The sequence below is a fragment of the Pseudophryne corroboree genome, unplaced genomic scaffold (assembly GCF_028390025.1).
Source record: "Pseudophryne corroboree isolate aPseCor3 unplaced genomic scaffold, aPseCor3.hap2 scaffold_630, whole genome shotgun sequence".
In the NCBI taxonomy this organism is placed as follows: Eukaryota; Metazoa; Chordata; class Amphibia; order Anura; family Myobatrachidae; genus Pseudophryne; species Pseudophryne corroboree.
This window is the reverse complement of record NW_026970226.1, coordinates 127,739-144,447: the sequence shown is the minus strand read 5'-3', so window position 1 is coordinate 144,447 and position 16,709 is coordinate 127,739. Positions and strand designations below refer to the sequence as shown.

General features: G+C 43.7%; 4 non-coding genes and 1 pseudogene across 4 annotated transcripts; 4 read left to right on the top strand and 1 right to left on the bottom strand.

Moving 5' to 3' along the window:
- Positions 1 to 10,036: 10,036 nt before the first annotated feature.
- Positions 10,037 to 10,215, top strand: LOC135036196 (U1 spliceosomal RNA; annotated as a pseudogene).
- Positions 10,216 to 12,298: 2,083 nt separating this feature from the next.
- LOC135036125 (U1 spliceosomal RNA) lies at positions 12,299 to 12,461 on the bottom strand. Its single transcript, XR_010230959.1, has one exon. It is a non-coding gene; the product is annotated as a U1 spliceosomal RNA (small nuclear RNA).
- Positions 12,462 to 13,352: 891 nt separating this feature from the next.
- On the top strand, positions 13,353 to 13,516 carry LOC135036228 (U1 spliceosomal RNA). Its single transcript, XR_010231035.1, has one exon. It is a non-coding gene; the product is annotated as a U1 spliceosomal RNA (small nuclear RNA).
- A 152-nt stretch (positions 13,517 to 13,668) lies between these two features.
- LOC135036181 (U1 spliceosomal RNA) lies at positions 13,669 to 13,831 on the top strand. The gene has a single exon (XR_010231000.1). It is a non-coding gene; the product is annotated as a U1 spliceosomal RNA (small nuclear RNA).
- Positions 13,832 to 14,502: 671 nt separating this feature from the next.
- Positions 14,503 to 14,666, top strand: LOC135036158 (U1 spliceosomal RNA). Its single transcript, XR_010230991.1, has one exon. It is a non-coding gene; the product is annotated as a U1 spliceosomal RNA (small nuclear RNA).
- The last annotated feature ends 2,043 nt before the right edge of the window (positions 14,667 to 16,709 follow it).

Sequence of the window (16,709 nt, the reverse complement as noted above, 5' to 3'; positions counted from 1 at the left end):
CCTTTTTAAATGCACCATCTGAACACCACCATAGGCTGCCAGGTGAGCAAGCCCAGGTGGTGAAACGTACGTCCAACTAACGGCCTCACGCACGGACTCCTCACTGCAGGAGGAGCCGTGACCAACAGCAGTCATTCAGAACGGCTGAGCGGCAATGATCCATCGAGTTCGGGGAGATCGCGAGTGGTAATGTACAATAACCTACGGGTCAGACTCACTCACCCGACACTCCCCACACACTCTCTCTCTTCCTGTCAACTTTCACTTTCACGGACAGACACCCGGTCTCCGGTGGCGCATCCGGACCCTGCAAGGCAAGTGGCAACAGGGTCCGCCTAACACCACATACGGCTTCTCAGGCTGCCGTCCGCTGCCTTTCTTTCCACGGCACAACCCACGATCCCACTCTCATCTGTCCTCCGCTCCAATGATGAGGTCAGACAGCAGATGGGATCAGTGAACTGGAGTGCCGACTATCCTTTGCCCTCAGAGTTACAGTCTCACACTTGACCAGTTACCTGCAGGTAATTTTGATAAAATAACAAGTACCAACGCATACAAAAACATGGCAATAAACAAGGCGCAATTATTGGGGATATAAACACCTGTGATTTTGTTTTAACTTGTGCCTATTAAGATAATATCAATTGTTACCTAGCAACAGCAATGTTTTTTATTAGGAGCAGGTCTGTTTTGTGCAATCTCATTGCACAATAAATGTTGTTAAATGATGCAGTGTTATTAACACAATTGTGATTTAGTCTATTACTGTGGGCCTTTTTATTTCATTTTCGGACTCTGGCTCAGACCCAAGTGGCGCATTTAGGACCCTGCAAGGCTCATAAGCATCAGGGCCCATCTAACACCACGTTGGGGTCTCTAGCCAGTGTGCCAGTTCTATCTTTTTTCTGTGACACAGTCGACGGTCCTACTCTCATCTTTCCTCCGCTCATGAATGAGGTTAGACAGCAGATGGGACTAGCAGACTAGAGTGTCACTATCTAATTTTCTACTATCCATGCCAGCATAATCTTGTTTTTTCTTTATTTGCATTTGTTACATACCTGACAAACAACACTAATGTGTCAGTTTTTCATTCAAGATACAAATGAATCATTTTGGAGACAGAATGTTGCAGTAAAACCCAATTGTAACTATGTATTCTCTAACAGACATGGATATTATTTTCTCTTTAACATGGAAGAGATGTTAAAACACAGATTTACTCTGTGAAATATGGGGAGAAGCTGATCTCACATACACAGCAGTATTTTTCTGCAAGGTGTAATTAATTATATCACCAATATCATCTCTGCTGCTCACAGGATATTTTTGATAGATTACTATCATTTTTTGTCATTAATTTCTGTGATTACTGCTGTTCATTGGATAAGTTTGATAGATTACTATCATTTTTCTTATCATCCATTGTTGAGCAAAATATACAAATAATTTTAAGATGATGATATTTGCTCTTTTTTAAATTATTCATATTTTTACCACTGTTTAAAAGGGGAATAAGTAATTGATACGTCTAATATACCCCTGTTATTTTATTTTAGTTGAGTATTGGATAAATAAAAGCTAAGTTTTAATTATAGACAGTTTTCATCTTTTTCACATCATTAATCATCAAAAGAGTGCTCCAAATATAGGAATTTCTTCTATTTGGTAAGATGTGGGCTCTTCCACACCCACCAAATCATTCTGTATCTGGTACACTATTCCTGGGAGCACCTCCAACGTCAGAATAGTTGCCCACTTGGGCTTGATATATTTTTTCTGTTTAGTTGGTTGTTTGAGATTTAGTCATTCAATTATAACCAGTCTGGTGCAGGGTAAACCAAGTTTTGCCACAAAAGTCAATACTGACAAAGGCTAATAATCATTCATCTAGAACGTTTCCTAGAAAAACTTTAAAAAGTCAATAATCTGGAGAATTTTTGTAAGAAACACATTGGTACTTTCCCATGATGAGTGAGTGCTTCAGGATTTCTTGCACTTACATGGGCTATTAACCAAAAGGTTGGTGGTTCAATCCCACCCAGGGATGTAATTGACCTTGTCATCAGATTTTGGTGATCTTTAAGTAGACAAGTCAAAATTTCAAACCCCCTCTTATGGTGTAGGGTACCTGGCCTTCTCTGACGTAATCAGAGTTAGATTTAATTAAGTGATTTTATAAAAAACAGCTAGGAAGCACAATTTAGCAGTGGGTTGCAGAGAAAAAAATAACATTTTAAACCTACCGGTAATTTTTTTTTCTCGTAGTCCGTAGAGGATGATGGGGACTCCGTAAGGACCATGGGGGATAGACGGGCTCCGCAGCAGACATGGGCACTTTAAGAAAGACTTTAGATCTGGGTGTGCACTGGCTCCTCCCTCTATGCCCCTCCTCCATACCTCAGTTAGAGAAACTGTGCCCAGAGGAGACGGACAGTACGAGGAAAGGATTTTTGTTAATCCAAGGTCAAGATTCATACCAGCCACACCAATCACACCGTATAACTTGTGATATACTACCCAGTTAACAGTATGAATCAAATCTAACTCTGATTACATCAGAGAAGGCCAGGTACCCTACACCATAGCAGGGGTTTTCGAAATTTTGACTTGTCTACTTAAAGATCAACAAAATCTGATAATAAGTTCAATTACATCCCTGGGTGGGATTGAACCACCAACCTTTTGGTTAACAACTGAACACGCTAACTGTTTGTGCCTCAGAGACACTTTGCGAAAGTACATACTGACAAAGGCTAATAAGCATTCATCTAGAACGTTTCCTATAAAAACTTTAAATAGTCAATAATCTGGAGAGTTTTTGTAAGATGTTTCTTCCATCAACCAATGAAGAAACACATTGGTACTTTCCCATGATGAGTGAGTGCTTCAGGATCTCTTGCACTTACATGTGCAGCAGAGTACTGTAATGGAAGCATGCTGGGTCCATAACCCAGAGGTAGGCAGATTGAAACTATCCTCTGCTATATGACTTGTCTACTTAAATATTACCAAAATTTGATCACAAGGTCAATTACGTCCCTGGATGGGATTGAACCACCAACCTTTTGATTAATAGCTGAACACACTAACCGATTGCGCCACAGAGACACTTTGCAAAAAGTACATACTGACAAAGACTAATAAGCATTCATCTAGAACGTTTCCTAGAAAAACTTTAAAAAGTCAATAACCTGGAGAGTTTTTGTAAGATGTTTCTTCCAGCAACCAATGAAGAAACACATTGGTACTTTCCCATGATGAGTGAGTGCTTCAGGATCTCTTGCACTTACATGTGCAGCAGAGTACTGCAATGGAAGCATGCTGGGCCCATAACCCAGAGGTAGGCAGATTGATACTATCCTTTGCTATATGCATTTTTTTTGTTCATTAAAGTAATCCAAAACTGGGATTGATATTTTAGCTTTTATTTTTACTTAAAGTACAATAACTTTTACCATTTTAATTTGTTTTAATAGTATATTGACAGTGTTGTTTTCTTTCAAAAATCCAATTAATTTTCTTTACCCGATTATTAAAATGGTAAGTGACAAAAACAAACTACATTGTCACCAGAAGAGCAATACAAAATGTACAAGTGATATATTAAAATCATCTTTCCAGCTTGAATTTCAATGATGCATTGGGGCAACGATTTTGTGAGAAACATCTTCACCCTTAAATAAAGATTTTCTTAATTCCTTACCTGTGTGCTAATTAGATATCACCTTGTTTTCACATTAAACAGACTTCCACATGAGAAAGCAGCAAGGATGCAGTGGCGTTAATGTTTCCTGGTGTCAACCTGTATTATTTCAGTAGATATTGAAATGAGGATGCATCTTGCTGCCTTTCCAATGAAGCAAGTTTAATTTAGTAATAGGTGAAAAACCATCCCTACAAATATGTTAATCAGATACTTGGCTTTGTGGACACTTTTCAGAGAACAAATTAGTTAGCATAAAAATAAAGCCAGAAAATGAAGAGCTGTTTAATCACTCAATTGGATTTTTCTGCCAGCATATTTCTTTTTCTCTGCAACCCACTGCTAAATTGTGCTTCCTAGCTGTTTTTTTTATAAAATCACTGATTCAAATCTAACTCTGATTACATCAGAGTAGGCCAGGTACCCTACACCATAAGAAGGGGGTTTGAAATTTTGACTTGTCTACTTAAAGATCACCAAAATCTGATAACAAGGTCAATTACATCGCTGGGTGGGATTGAACCACCAACCCTTTGATTAATAACCAAACACACTAACCGATTGCGCCACAGAGACACTTTACAAACATACATACTGACAAAGGCTAATAAGCATTCATCTAGAACGTTTCCTAGAAAAACTTTAAAAAGTCAATAATCTGGAGAGTTTTTGTAAGATGTTTCTTCCATCAACCAACGAAGAAACACATTGGTACTTTCCCATGATGAGTGAGTGCTTCAGGATCTCTTGCACTTACATGTGCAGCAGAGTACTGCAATGGAAACATGCTGGGCCCATAACCCAGAGGTAGGCAGGTTGAAACTATCCTCTGCTATATGCATTTTTTTTTTGTTAATTAAAGTAATCCAAAACTGGGATTGATATTTTTGCTCTTTTATTTTTACTTAAAGTACAATAACTTTTACCATTTTAATTTGTTTTAATAGTATATTGACAGTATTGTTTTCTTTCAAAAATCCACTTAATTTTCTTTACCCTATTATTAAAATGGTAATTGACAAAAACAAACTACATTGTCACCAGAAGAGCAATACAAAATGTACAAGTGATATATTAAAATCATCTTTCCAGCTTGAATTTCAATGATGCATTGGGGCAACGATTTTGTGAGAAACACCTTCACCCTTAAATAAAGATTTTCTTAATTCCTTACCTGTGTGCTAATTAGATATCACCTTGTTTTCACATTAAACAGACTTCCACATGCGAACGCAGCAAGGATGCAGTGGCGTTAATGTTTCCTGGTGTCAACCTGTATTATTTCAGTAGACATTGAAATGAGGATGCATCTTGCTGCCTTTCCAATGAAGCAAGTTTAATTCAGTAATAGGTGAAAAACCATTCCTACAAAGGTGTTAATCAGAGACTTGGCTTTGTGGACACTTTTCAGAGAGCAAATTTGTTAGCATAAACATAAAATCAGAAAATGAAGAGCTGTTTAAACAGCTACTGCCTGAGGGTCTCTTGACCTGGTGCAATACCTCTGTAGCTTTTTGTTGAGGCGGGACGCCATCATGTCTATCTGGAACAGTCCCCACCGACTTGCAATCTGTGCGAAGACTTCCTGATGGAGTCCCCACTCTCCTGGATGTAGGTCGTGTCTGCTGAGGAAGTCTGCTTCCCAGTTGTCCACTCCCGGAATGAACACTGCTGACAGTGCGCTTACATGATTCTCCACCCAGCGAAGAATTCTGGTGGCTTCCGCCATCGCCACTCTGCTCCTTGTGCCGCCTTGGCGGTTTACATGAACTACTGCGGTGACGTTGTCTGACTGGATCAGAACTGGTTGGTCGCGAAGTAAGGTCTCCGCTTGACATAGGGCGTTGTATATGGCCCTTAGCTCCAGGATGTTGATGTGAAGACAAGTCTCCTGACTTGACCAAAGACCTTGGAAATTTCTTCCCTGTGTGGCTGCTCCCCAACCTCGGAGGCTCGCGTTCGTGGTCACCAGGATCCAGTCCTGAATGCCGAACCTGCGGCCCTCTAGAAGGTGAGCACTCTGCAGCCACCACAGGAGAGATACCCTGGCCCTGGGGGACAGGGTGATCAACTGATGAATCTGTAGATGTGACCCGGACCACTTGTCCAGTAGGTCCCATTGCAAGATCCTCGCATGGAACCTGCCGAAGGGAATGGCCTCGTATGATGCCACCATCATTCCCAGGACTCGAGTGCAGTGATGCACTGACACCTGTTTTGGTTTCAATAGGTTCCTGACCAGAGTCATGAGTTCCTGGGCCTTTTCTATCGGAAGATAAACCCTTTTCTGGTCCGTATCCAGAATAATGCCCAAGCAAAGTCAGACGAGTCGCAGGAACCAACTGCGACTTCGGGATATTGAGAATCCAGCCGTTTTGCTGTAACACCTTCAATGAAAGTTATACGCTGTTCAGCAACTGCTCTCTTGATCTCGCTTTTATGAGGAGATCGTTCAAGTACGGGATAATTGTGACACCTTGCTTTCGCAGGAGCACCATAATTTCTGTCATTACCTTGGTGAAAATTCTCGGAGAAAATTCTGGAGAGACCAAACGGCAACGTCTGAAATTGGTAATGACAATACTGTACCGCAAATCTTAGGTACGCCTGATGAGGTGGATAAATGAGTACATGAAGGTATGCATCCTTTATGTCCAGAGATATCATAAAATCCCCCCCTTCTAGGCTGGTGATGACCGCTCTTAGCGATTCCATCTTGAACTTGAACCTTTTCAAGTATAGGTTCAGGGATTTTAAATTTAATATGGGTCTGACCAAACCGTCCGGTTTTGGGACTACAAACAGGGTCGAATAATTTCCCTTTCCTTGTTGAAGCAGGGGAACCTTGACCACCACCTGTTGAAGATACAATTTGTGAATTGCATTTAACACTATCTCCCTTTCCTGGGGAGAAGATGGTAGGGCCGATTTGAAAAACCGGCGAGGAGGCACCTCTTCGAATTTCAGCTTGTAACCCTGAGAAACAATTTCTATTGCCTAGGGATCCACCTGCGAATGAACCCAGATGTGGCTGAAAACTCGAAGACGTGCCCCCAACTGGGCGGACTCCTTTAGCGGAGCCCCAGCGTCATGCGGTGGATTTTGTAGAGGCCGGGGAGGACTTCTGTTCCTGGGAACTAGCTGTGTTGTGCAGCTTCTTCCCTCTGCCCTTACCTCTGGCAAGAAAGGACGCACCTCGTACTTTCTTGTTTCTCTGTGATCGAAAGGACTGCATTTGATAATGTGGTGCTTTCTTAGGCTGTGAGGGAATATAAGGCAAAAAATTTGATTTACCAGCTGTAGCTGTGGAGACAAGGTCCGAGAGACCTTCCCCAAACAATTCCTCACCCCTGTAAGGTAAAACCTCCATATGCCTTTTTGAGTCGGCATCACCTGTCCATTGCCGGGTCCATAGGACTCGTCTAGCAGAAATCGACATAGCGTTTATTCTAGAACCCAGTAGACTAATGTCACTTTGAGCATCTCTCATATATAGGACAGCATCTTTTATATGCCCTATGGTCAATAACATAGCATCCTTATCTAGGGTCTCAATCTCTGCTGATAAGGTATCTGTCCATGCTGCCACCGCGCTACAACCTCGGCCGACGCAATTGCCGGTCTGAGTAAGGTACCAGAATGTGTGTAAATGGACTTTAGGGTAACCTCCTGCTTGCGGTCAGCAGGGTCCCTGATGGTAGCCGTATCCTGGGATGGCAGCGCTACCTTTTTGGATAAGCGTGTCAATGCTTTATCCACCCTAGGGGAGGATTCCCACCGTATCCTGTCCATTGGCGGGAAAGGATACGCCATAAGAATCCTTTTGGGAATCTGCAGCTTTTTGTCTGGAGATTCCCAAGCTTTTTCACATAATTCGTTCAACTCATGTGAGGGGGGAAAGGTTATCTCAGGTTTCTTTCCCTTATACATGTGTACCCTCGTGTCAGGGACAGGGGACTCTGTGATGTGCAAAACATCTTTTATTGCAATAATCATATATCGAATACATTTAGCCAATTTTGGTTGTAACTTTGCATCATCGTAGTCGACACTGGAGTCAGAATCCGTGTCGGTATCTGTGTCAACTATTTGGGATAGTGGGCGCTTTTGAGACCCCGAAGGTCCCTGCGACATAGGGACAGGCATGGGTTGACTCCCTGACTGTTCCCTAGCTTCAGCTTTGTCTAATCTCTTGTGTAATAAGTTTACATTAGCACTTAAAACATTCCACATATCCATCCAGTCAGGTGTCGGCGTTGTCGATGGAGACACCACATTAATTTGCTCCTGCTCCTCTCTAGGAGAGCCTTCTACCTCAGACATGTCGACACACGTGTACCGACACACCATACACTCAGGGAATCCTCTTATCTGAGGACAGTTCCCCAACAAGGCCCTTTGGAGAGACAGAGAGAGAAAGTATGCCAGCACACACCCCAGCGCTATATGACCCAGGAAAAAAACACAATCATTTTATGTTTACCCAGTAGCGCTGTATTTCCATATATATATGCGCCTAATTATGTGCCCTCTCTTCTTTAAGACCCTCTTTCTACCGTGGTATAAGCAGGGGAGAGTCCATGGAGCTTCCCCTCAGCGGTGCTGTGGAGAAAATGGCGCTGGTGAGTGCTGAGGGAGAAGCCCCACCCCCTCAGCGACGGGCTTCTGTCCCGCTCAAATATAGTAAAAAAATGGCGGGGGCTCTTATATATATATACAGTGCCTAGCTGCATATATATTTATTTTGCCAAAGAGAGGTCTATATTGCTGCCCAGGGCGTCCCCCCTGCGCCCTTCACCCTTACACTGACTGCCGTGTGTGAGGTGTATGGGAGCAATGGAGCACAGCTTTACTGCTGTGCGTTACCTCAGTGAAGATCATGAAGTCTTCCGCCGCCTCTGAAGTCTTCTTTTCTTCTCATACTCACCCGGCTTCTATCTTCCGGCTCTGCGAGGGGGACGGCGGCGCGGCTCTGGGACGGACGGCGAGGGTGAGACCTGCGTACCGATCCCTCTGGAGCTAATGCTGTACAGTAGCCTAAGAAGCAGAGCCTATCAACTCACAGAAGTAGGTGTGCATCTCTCCCCTCCGCCCCTCGATGCAGGGAGTCTGTTGCCAGCAGGCTCCCTGAAAATAAAAAAATCTAACAAATATACTTTCTGTCAGGAAACTCAGGAGAGCTCCCTGAAAAGCACCCAGTCTCCTCTGGGCACAGTAGTAAACTGAGGTCTGGAGGAGGGGCATAGAGGGAGGAGCCAGTGCACACCCAGATCTAAAGTCTTTCTTAAAGTGCCCATGTCTCCTGCGGAGCCCGTCTATCCCCCATGGTCCTTACGGAGTCCCCAGCATCCTCTAGGACGTAAGAGAAAAATTATACTGGCAGAAAAATCCAATTGAGTGATTAAACAGCTCCAGAGCTGCTCTGTAAGGCAAGTAAAAGGGTGTGGGCCCTGCAGCACTACCTGTAGTTTGCATTGTGCATTGGAAGCCTAGTTTGCTGTCTGTTTCCACTTCTTTTTTCTTGAGCCCCTCCCGTCTATACCCTTGTGCACTATCCTGACTTCTCCTCCCGTCTGCTTACTTTGTGCCTTCCAATGCACAATGCAAACTACAGGTAGTGCTGCAGGGCCCACACCCTTTTACTTGCCTTACAGAGCAGCTCTTGAGCTGTTACAGTGCCCAGCTGCTGCAAGAAATCAGCGTGAATGCTTCAGGGGCTGGGGCATGGCCAACATGAGCCCCACACCGAAGGAGGGTGGGGGTGTTTAATGCGAACTAGGGGTCTCGCACAATGCGAACTACAGGTAGTGCTGCAGGGCCCACACCCTTTTACTTGCATTACAGAGCAGCTCTGGAGCTGTTACAGTGCCCAGCTGCTGCAAGAAATCAGCTTGAATCCTTCAGGGGCTGGGGCATAGCCAACATGAGCCCCACACCGACGGAGGGTGGAGGTGTTTAATGCGAACTAGGGGTCATCCAAGTGCCGCAAAAGGCCGCCATGCCCTGCACGCCCCTTTTCTCTTTTCATATGCAGACGAGGGTTGAAGCCAACTTTGACCCACTGCTTGGATGACATCGCCATATGCAAATCCATCTGCTGCAGGCCTTCCCCCAGGAATGCTTGCACTAGTTGTTGCATTTGGTTTGTTGTTTGGGGGTGCTTCAGTATTAGGCAGCCTTCTGCCCTCCCATGTTCATCTGAAAATATGTGTTCTCCCTGCAGTTGTTGTCCCCAGATGAGAGTTCCCTTGTGCTGCCTCAGTTGAATCTCCTTTACTTGACAGAGATGTGCCTGAGCAGCGGCCCTCCCCAGCCCTATCCCAAATCATACTTATTTTGCATAGGAGATACCATGGTCATGAAGACTGTTCTCCCAGGGTGCGGTTCATTCATTGCATTCTGGGTATGCTGACCCCTGTGATTTCCCCAAATGTGGGAAACTCGACTGCATTATTTAATGCGAACTAGGGGTCATCCAAGCACCGCAAAAGGCCGCCATGCCCTGCATACCCCTTTTCTCTTTTCATAAGCAGACGAGGTTTGAAGCCAACCTTGACCCACTGCTTGGATGACATCACTTGCTGCCTTTCCAATGAAGCAAGTTTAATTTAATAATAGGTGAAAAACCATCCCTACAAAGGTGATAATCAGATACTTGGCTTTGTGGACACTTTTCAGAGCACAAATTTGTTAGCATAAAAATAAAGCCAGAAAATGAAGAGCTGTTTAATCACTCAATTGGATTTTTCTGCCAGCATATTTCTTTTTCTCTGCAACCCACTGCTAAATTGTGCTTTGTGGCTGTTTTTTTTATAAAATCACTTAATCAAATCTAACTCTGATTACATCAGAGAAGGCCAGGTACCCTACACCATAAGAGGTGGTTTGAAATTTTTACTTGTCTACTTAAAGATCACCAAAATCTGATAACAAGGTCAATTACGTCCCTAGGTGGGATTGAACCACCAACCTTTTGGTTAACAACTGAACACGCTAACTGTTTGTGCCTCAGAGACACTTTGCGAAAGTACATACTGACAAAGGCTAATAAGCATTCATCTAGAACGTTTCCTAGAAAAACTTTAAAAAGTCAATAATCTGGAGAGTTTTTGTAAGATGTTTCTTCCATCAACCAATGAAGAAACACATTGGTACTTTCCCATGATGAGTGAGTGCTTCAGGATCTCTTGCACTTACATGTGCAGCAGAGTACTGTAATGGAAGCATGCTGGGTCCATAACCCAGAGGTAGGCAGATTGAAACTATCCTCTGCTATATGCATTGTTTTTTGTTAATTAAAGTAATCCAAAACTGGGATTGATATTTTTGCTCTTTTATTTTTACTTAAAGTACAATAACTTTTACCATTTTAATTTGTTTTAATAGTATATTGACAGTATTGTTTTCTTTCAAAAATCCACTTAATTTTCTTTACCCTATTATTAAAATGGTAATTGACAAAAACAAACTACATTGTCACCAGAAGAGCAGTACAAAATATACAAGTGATATATTAAAATCATCTTTCCAGCTTTAATTTCAATGATGCCTTGGTGCAACAATTTTGTGAGAAACATCTTCACCCATAAAGAAAGATTTTCTTAATTCCTTACCTGTGTGCTGATTAGATATCACCTTGTTTTCACATTAAACAGACTTCCCCTTGAGGAAGCAGCAAGGATGCAGTGACGTTTATGTTTCCTGGTGTCAACCTGTATTATTTCAGTAGACATTGAAATGAGGATGCATCTTGCTGCCTTTCCAATAAAGCAAGTTTAATTCAGTAATAGGTGAAAAACCATTCCTACTAAAGGTGTTAATCAGAGACTTGGCTTTGTGGACACTTTTCAGAGAGCAAATTTGTTAGCATAAACATAAAATCAGAAAATGAAGAGCTGTTTAATCACTCAATTGGACTTTTCTGCCAGCATAATTTTTTTTCTCTGCAACCCACTGCTAAATTGTGCTTCCTAGCTGTTTTTTATAAAATCACTTAATCAAATCTAACTCTGATTACATCAGAGAAGGCCGGGTACCCTACACCATAAGAGGGGGTTTGAAATTTTGACTTGTCTACTTAAAGATCACCAAAATCTGATAACAAGGTCAATTACGTCCCTGGGTGGGATTGAATCACCAACCTTTAGGTTAATAGCCATACACACTAACTGATTGCGCCATAGCGACACTTTGCGAAAGTACATACTGACAAAGGCTAATAAGCATTCATCTAGAACGTTTCCTAGAAAAACTTTAAAAAGTCAATAATCTGGAGAATTTTTGTAAGAAACACATTGGTACTTTCCCATGATGAGTGAGTGCTTCAGGATCTCTTGCACTTACATGGGCTATTAACCAAAAGGTTCCCACCCAGTGATGTAATTGACCTTGTGATCAGATTTTGGTGATCTTTAAGTAGACAAGTCAAAATTTCAAACCCCCTCTTATGGTGTAGGGTACCTGGCCTTCTCTGACGTAATCAGAGTTAGATTTAATTAAGGTGCGCAAGGGCATAGAAGGGAGCGGTTTAAGAAAAGAGAAGTGGAAACAGACAGCAAACTAGGCTGGAGAGAGACCTGAGACAAAGAGATCTGAATTATACGAGAGCCGACCAGGGGAAACACAAATTATGCAGTCAAGTTTCCCACATTTGGGGAAATCGCAGGAGCAGCACACCCAGAGTGCAATGGGTGAGCCTTGCCCTGGGAGAAGCACCTTCATGATCATAGTATCTCACCTGGCAGGTAAGTAGGAGTTGGGCTAGTGCTGGGGAGGGTCGCTGCTCGGGTACGCCCCTGTCAAGTGAAGGAGATCCAACTGAGGCAGCACAAGGGAACTCTCGAAAGAAGAACAAGGCTAGAGGAAGATCTGAGACAAAGAAATCTGACTTTTACCAGAGCTGACCAGAGGAAAGCACAAACACAGTCCCCCACTACCACCAGGAAACATTAACGCCACTGCATCCTTGCTGCTTTCTCATGTGGTAGTCTATTTAATGTGAAAACAAGGTGATATCTAATTAGCACACAGAAAAGAAAATTAAGTGAATTTTTGAAAGAAAACAATACTGTCAATATACTATTAAAACAAATTAAAATGGTAAAAGTTATTGTACTTTAAGTAAAAATAAAAGAGCAAAAATGTCAATCCCAGTTTTGGATTACTTTAATTAACAAAAACAATGCATATAGCAGAGGATAGTTTCAATCTGCCTACCTCTGGGTTATGGAATCAGCATGCTTCCATTACAGTACTCTGCTGCACATGTATGTGCAAGAGATCCTGAAGCACTCACTCATCATGGGAAAGTACCAATGTGTTTCTTCATTGGTTGATGGAAGAAACATCTTACAAAAACTCTCCACATTATTGACTTTTTAAAATGTTTCTAGGAAACGTTCTAGATGAATGCTTATTAGCCTTTTTCAGTATATGCTTTTGCAAAGTTGTAGCATTTGGTTTGTTGTTTGGGGGTGCTTCAGTATTAGGCAGCCTTCTGCCCTCCCATGTTCATCTGAAAATATGTGTTCTCCCTGCAGTTGTTGTCCCCAGATGAGAGTTCCCTTGTGCTGCCTCAGTTGAATCTCCTTTACTTGACAGAGATGTGCCTGAGCAGCGGCCCTCCCCAGCCCTATCCCAAATCATACTTATTTTGCATAGGAGAGACCATGGTCTTGAAGATTGTTCTCCCAGGGTGAGGTTCATTCATTGCATTCTGGGTATGCTGACCCCTGTGATTTCCCCAAATGTGGGAAACTCAACTGCATTATTTGTGGTAGTGGGGGACTGTGTTTGTGCTTTCCTCTGGTCAGCTCTGGTAAAAGTCAGATTTCTTTGTTTCAGTTCTTCCTCTAGCCTTGTTCTTCTTTCGAGAGTTCCCTTGTGCTGCCTCAGTTGGATCTCCTTCACTTGACAGGGGGGTGCCCGAGCAGCGACCCTCCCCAGCTCTAGCCCAACTTCTACTTACCTGCCAGGTGAGATACTATAATCATGAAGGTGCTTCTCCCAGGGCAAGGCTCACCCATTGCACTCTGGATTTGCTGCCCCTGCGATTTCCCCAAATGTGGGAAACTTGACTGCATAATTTGTGTTTCCCCTGGTCGGCTCTCGTATAATTCAGATCTCTTTGTCTCAGGTCTCTCTCCAGCCTAGTTTGCTGTCTGTTTCCACTTCTCTTTTCTTAAGCCGCTCCATTCTATGGCCTTGCGCACTATCCTTACTTCTCCCGTCTGCTTACTTTGTGCCTTCCAATGCACAATGCAAACTACAGGTAGTGCTGCTGGGCCCACACCCTTTTACTTGCTTTACAGAGCAGCTCTGGAGCTGTTACAGTGCCCAGCTGCTGCAAGAAATCAGCTTGAATGCTTCAGGGGCTGGGGCATAGCCAACATGAGCCCCACACCGAAGGAGGGTGGAGGTGTTTAATGCGAACTAGGGGTCATCCAAGCGCCGCAAAAGGCAGCCATGCCCTGCACACCCCTTTTTTATTTTCATATGCAGACGAGGGTTGAATCCAACTTTGACCCACTGCTTGGATGACATCACCATATGCAAATCCGTCTGCTGCAGGCCTTCCCCCAGGAATGCTTGCACTAGTAGTTGCATTTGGTTTGTTGTTTGGGGGTGCTTCAGTATTAGGCAGCCTTCTGCCCTCCCATGTTCATCTGAAAATATGTGTTCTCCCTGCAGTTGTTGTCCCCAGATGAGAGTTCCCTTGTGCTGCCTCAGTTGAATCTCCTTTACTTGACAGAGATGTGCCTGAGCAGCGGCCCTCCCCAGCCCTATCCCAAATCATACTTATTTTGCATAGGAGATACCATGGTCATGAAGATTGTTCTCCCAGGGTGAGGTTCATTCATTGCACTCTGGGTATGCTGACCCCTGTGATTTCCCCAAATGTGGGAAACTCGACTGCATTATTTGTGGTAGTGGGGGACTGTGTTTGTGCTTTCCTCTGGTCAGCTCTGGTAAAAGTCAGATTTCTTTGTCTCAGATCTTCCTCTAGCCTTGTTCTTCTTTCGAGAGTTCCCTTGTGCTGCCTCAGTTGGATCTCCTTCACTTGACAGGGGGTGCCCGAGCAGCAATCCTCCACAGCTCTAGCCCAACTCCTACTTACCTGCCAGGTGAGATACTATGATCTTCACTGTTAGGGCAATCAGGATGTGGAATTCCCTGCCAGGGAAGGTGGTAATGGCGGACTCTGTAATTGGATTTAAAAAAGGAATGGATACATTTCTGAATGAAAAAGCTATCCAAGGTTATAATACTTAAAATATCAACATGGTTAATCCGGGGGTAACATGAGTTATAGTAGCTAACTAGTCATAAAACATTATTCAGCAAGTATGTAGAATCATCACAACTTAAAACAGGTTGAACACGATGGGCAATTTGCCTCTATTCAACCTCAAAAACTATGTTACCATATGTTACTATATTACTATGTTACTGTAGTATACAGAACACCACAATGTAATGAGCAGTGATAGTGAGCACTGATGAGGATACTAGAACTGACACTGAGCAGCAAGATGCAGCACTGGACTATTAGTAATGTACTGTAGTATGCTGAGCACCACAATGCAGCACAAGACAATGAGCAGTGATACTGAGCACTGATGAGTATACTACTGAGAACTGACACTGAGCAGGAGAGACACACTACTAGTATTACTGAGCAGCAATAAGTAACCACTGATACTGAGCACTGATATTGAGATTTCCACTGAGAGAACATAGCCACGTCCTCTCCGCTCTCTCTTCAATGCACGAGTAAAAATGGCGGCAACGCGCAGCTCTTTATATGGAATCCGAATCTCGCGAGAATCCGACAGCGGGATGATGACATTTTCCCTTGTTCAGGTTTTCCGAGTCAGGCGGGAACAACCGAGCCTGCCTCGGACCAGTGTAAACCACGTGGAGTTCGTCGGGAATTCGGTTCTCGGAGAACCGAACCCGCTCCTCTATATATACTATATTACTATGTTACTGTAGTATACAGAACACCACAATGCAATGAGCAGTGATAGTGAGCACTGATGAGGATACTAGAACTGACACTGAGCAGCAAGATGCAGCACTGGACTATTAGTAATGTACTGTAGTATGCTGAGCACCACAATGCAGCACAAGACAATGAGCAGTGATACTGAGCACTGATGAGGATACTACTGAGAACTGACACTGAGCAGGAGAGACACACTACTAGTATTACTGAGCAGCAATAAGTAACCACTGATACTGAGCACTGATATTGAGATTTCCACTGAGAGAACATAGCCACGTCCTCTCCGCTCTCTCTTCAATGCACGAGTAAAAATGGCAGCAACGCGCAGCTCTTTATATGGAATCCGAATCTCACGAGAATCTGACAGCGGGATGATGACATTTTCCCTTGTTCAGGTTTTCCGAGTCAGGCAGGAACAACCGAGCCTGCCTCGGACCAATGTAAACCACGTGGAGTTCGTGGGGAATTCGGTTCTCGGAGAACCGAACCCGCTCCTCTCTACCTTATACCCATCAATTGTTTTTATTTTCAATCTAAGCCCCTGCAGTTTTCTGTAAGCATCTGCTTCGCTATGATGATCAACAAGTCACAAGGGCAAACACTCAGGGCTTGAGGCGTAGATCTTAGGACCAGCTGCTACAAGCATGGCAGAGGTGTCACTATCACTGGTGACACCCAGAGAGGTGGCGAGGGAGATTGTAATGCAGTGCGCGCAGATAAACAGCGCAATGGTAAAAAGGAGGCATGGTTTCATAGGTAGGGGCGTGGCCTGGTGGCCTGAATCTACATTTTGTTGCTCCGGGTGTCCCGGGGGTTGGGGGCTGCACCCGGGGACTAGTGTGTGAGCGGTGCTGGCTCCTGCACAGTGACAGAGCATGGCCACCCAGCATGACGCCTCCCTTCTTGACCATGCTGTAATTGCAGTCGCACTGCAGTTCAGCGTGATCATAAAAAATGGTGTAGGCTCCTGCTGGTGCAGACTGTAGAGAAAAG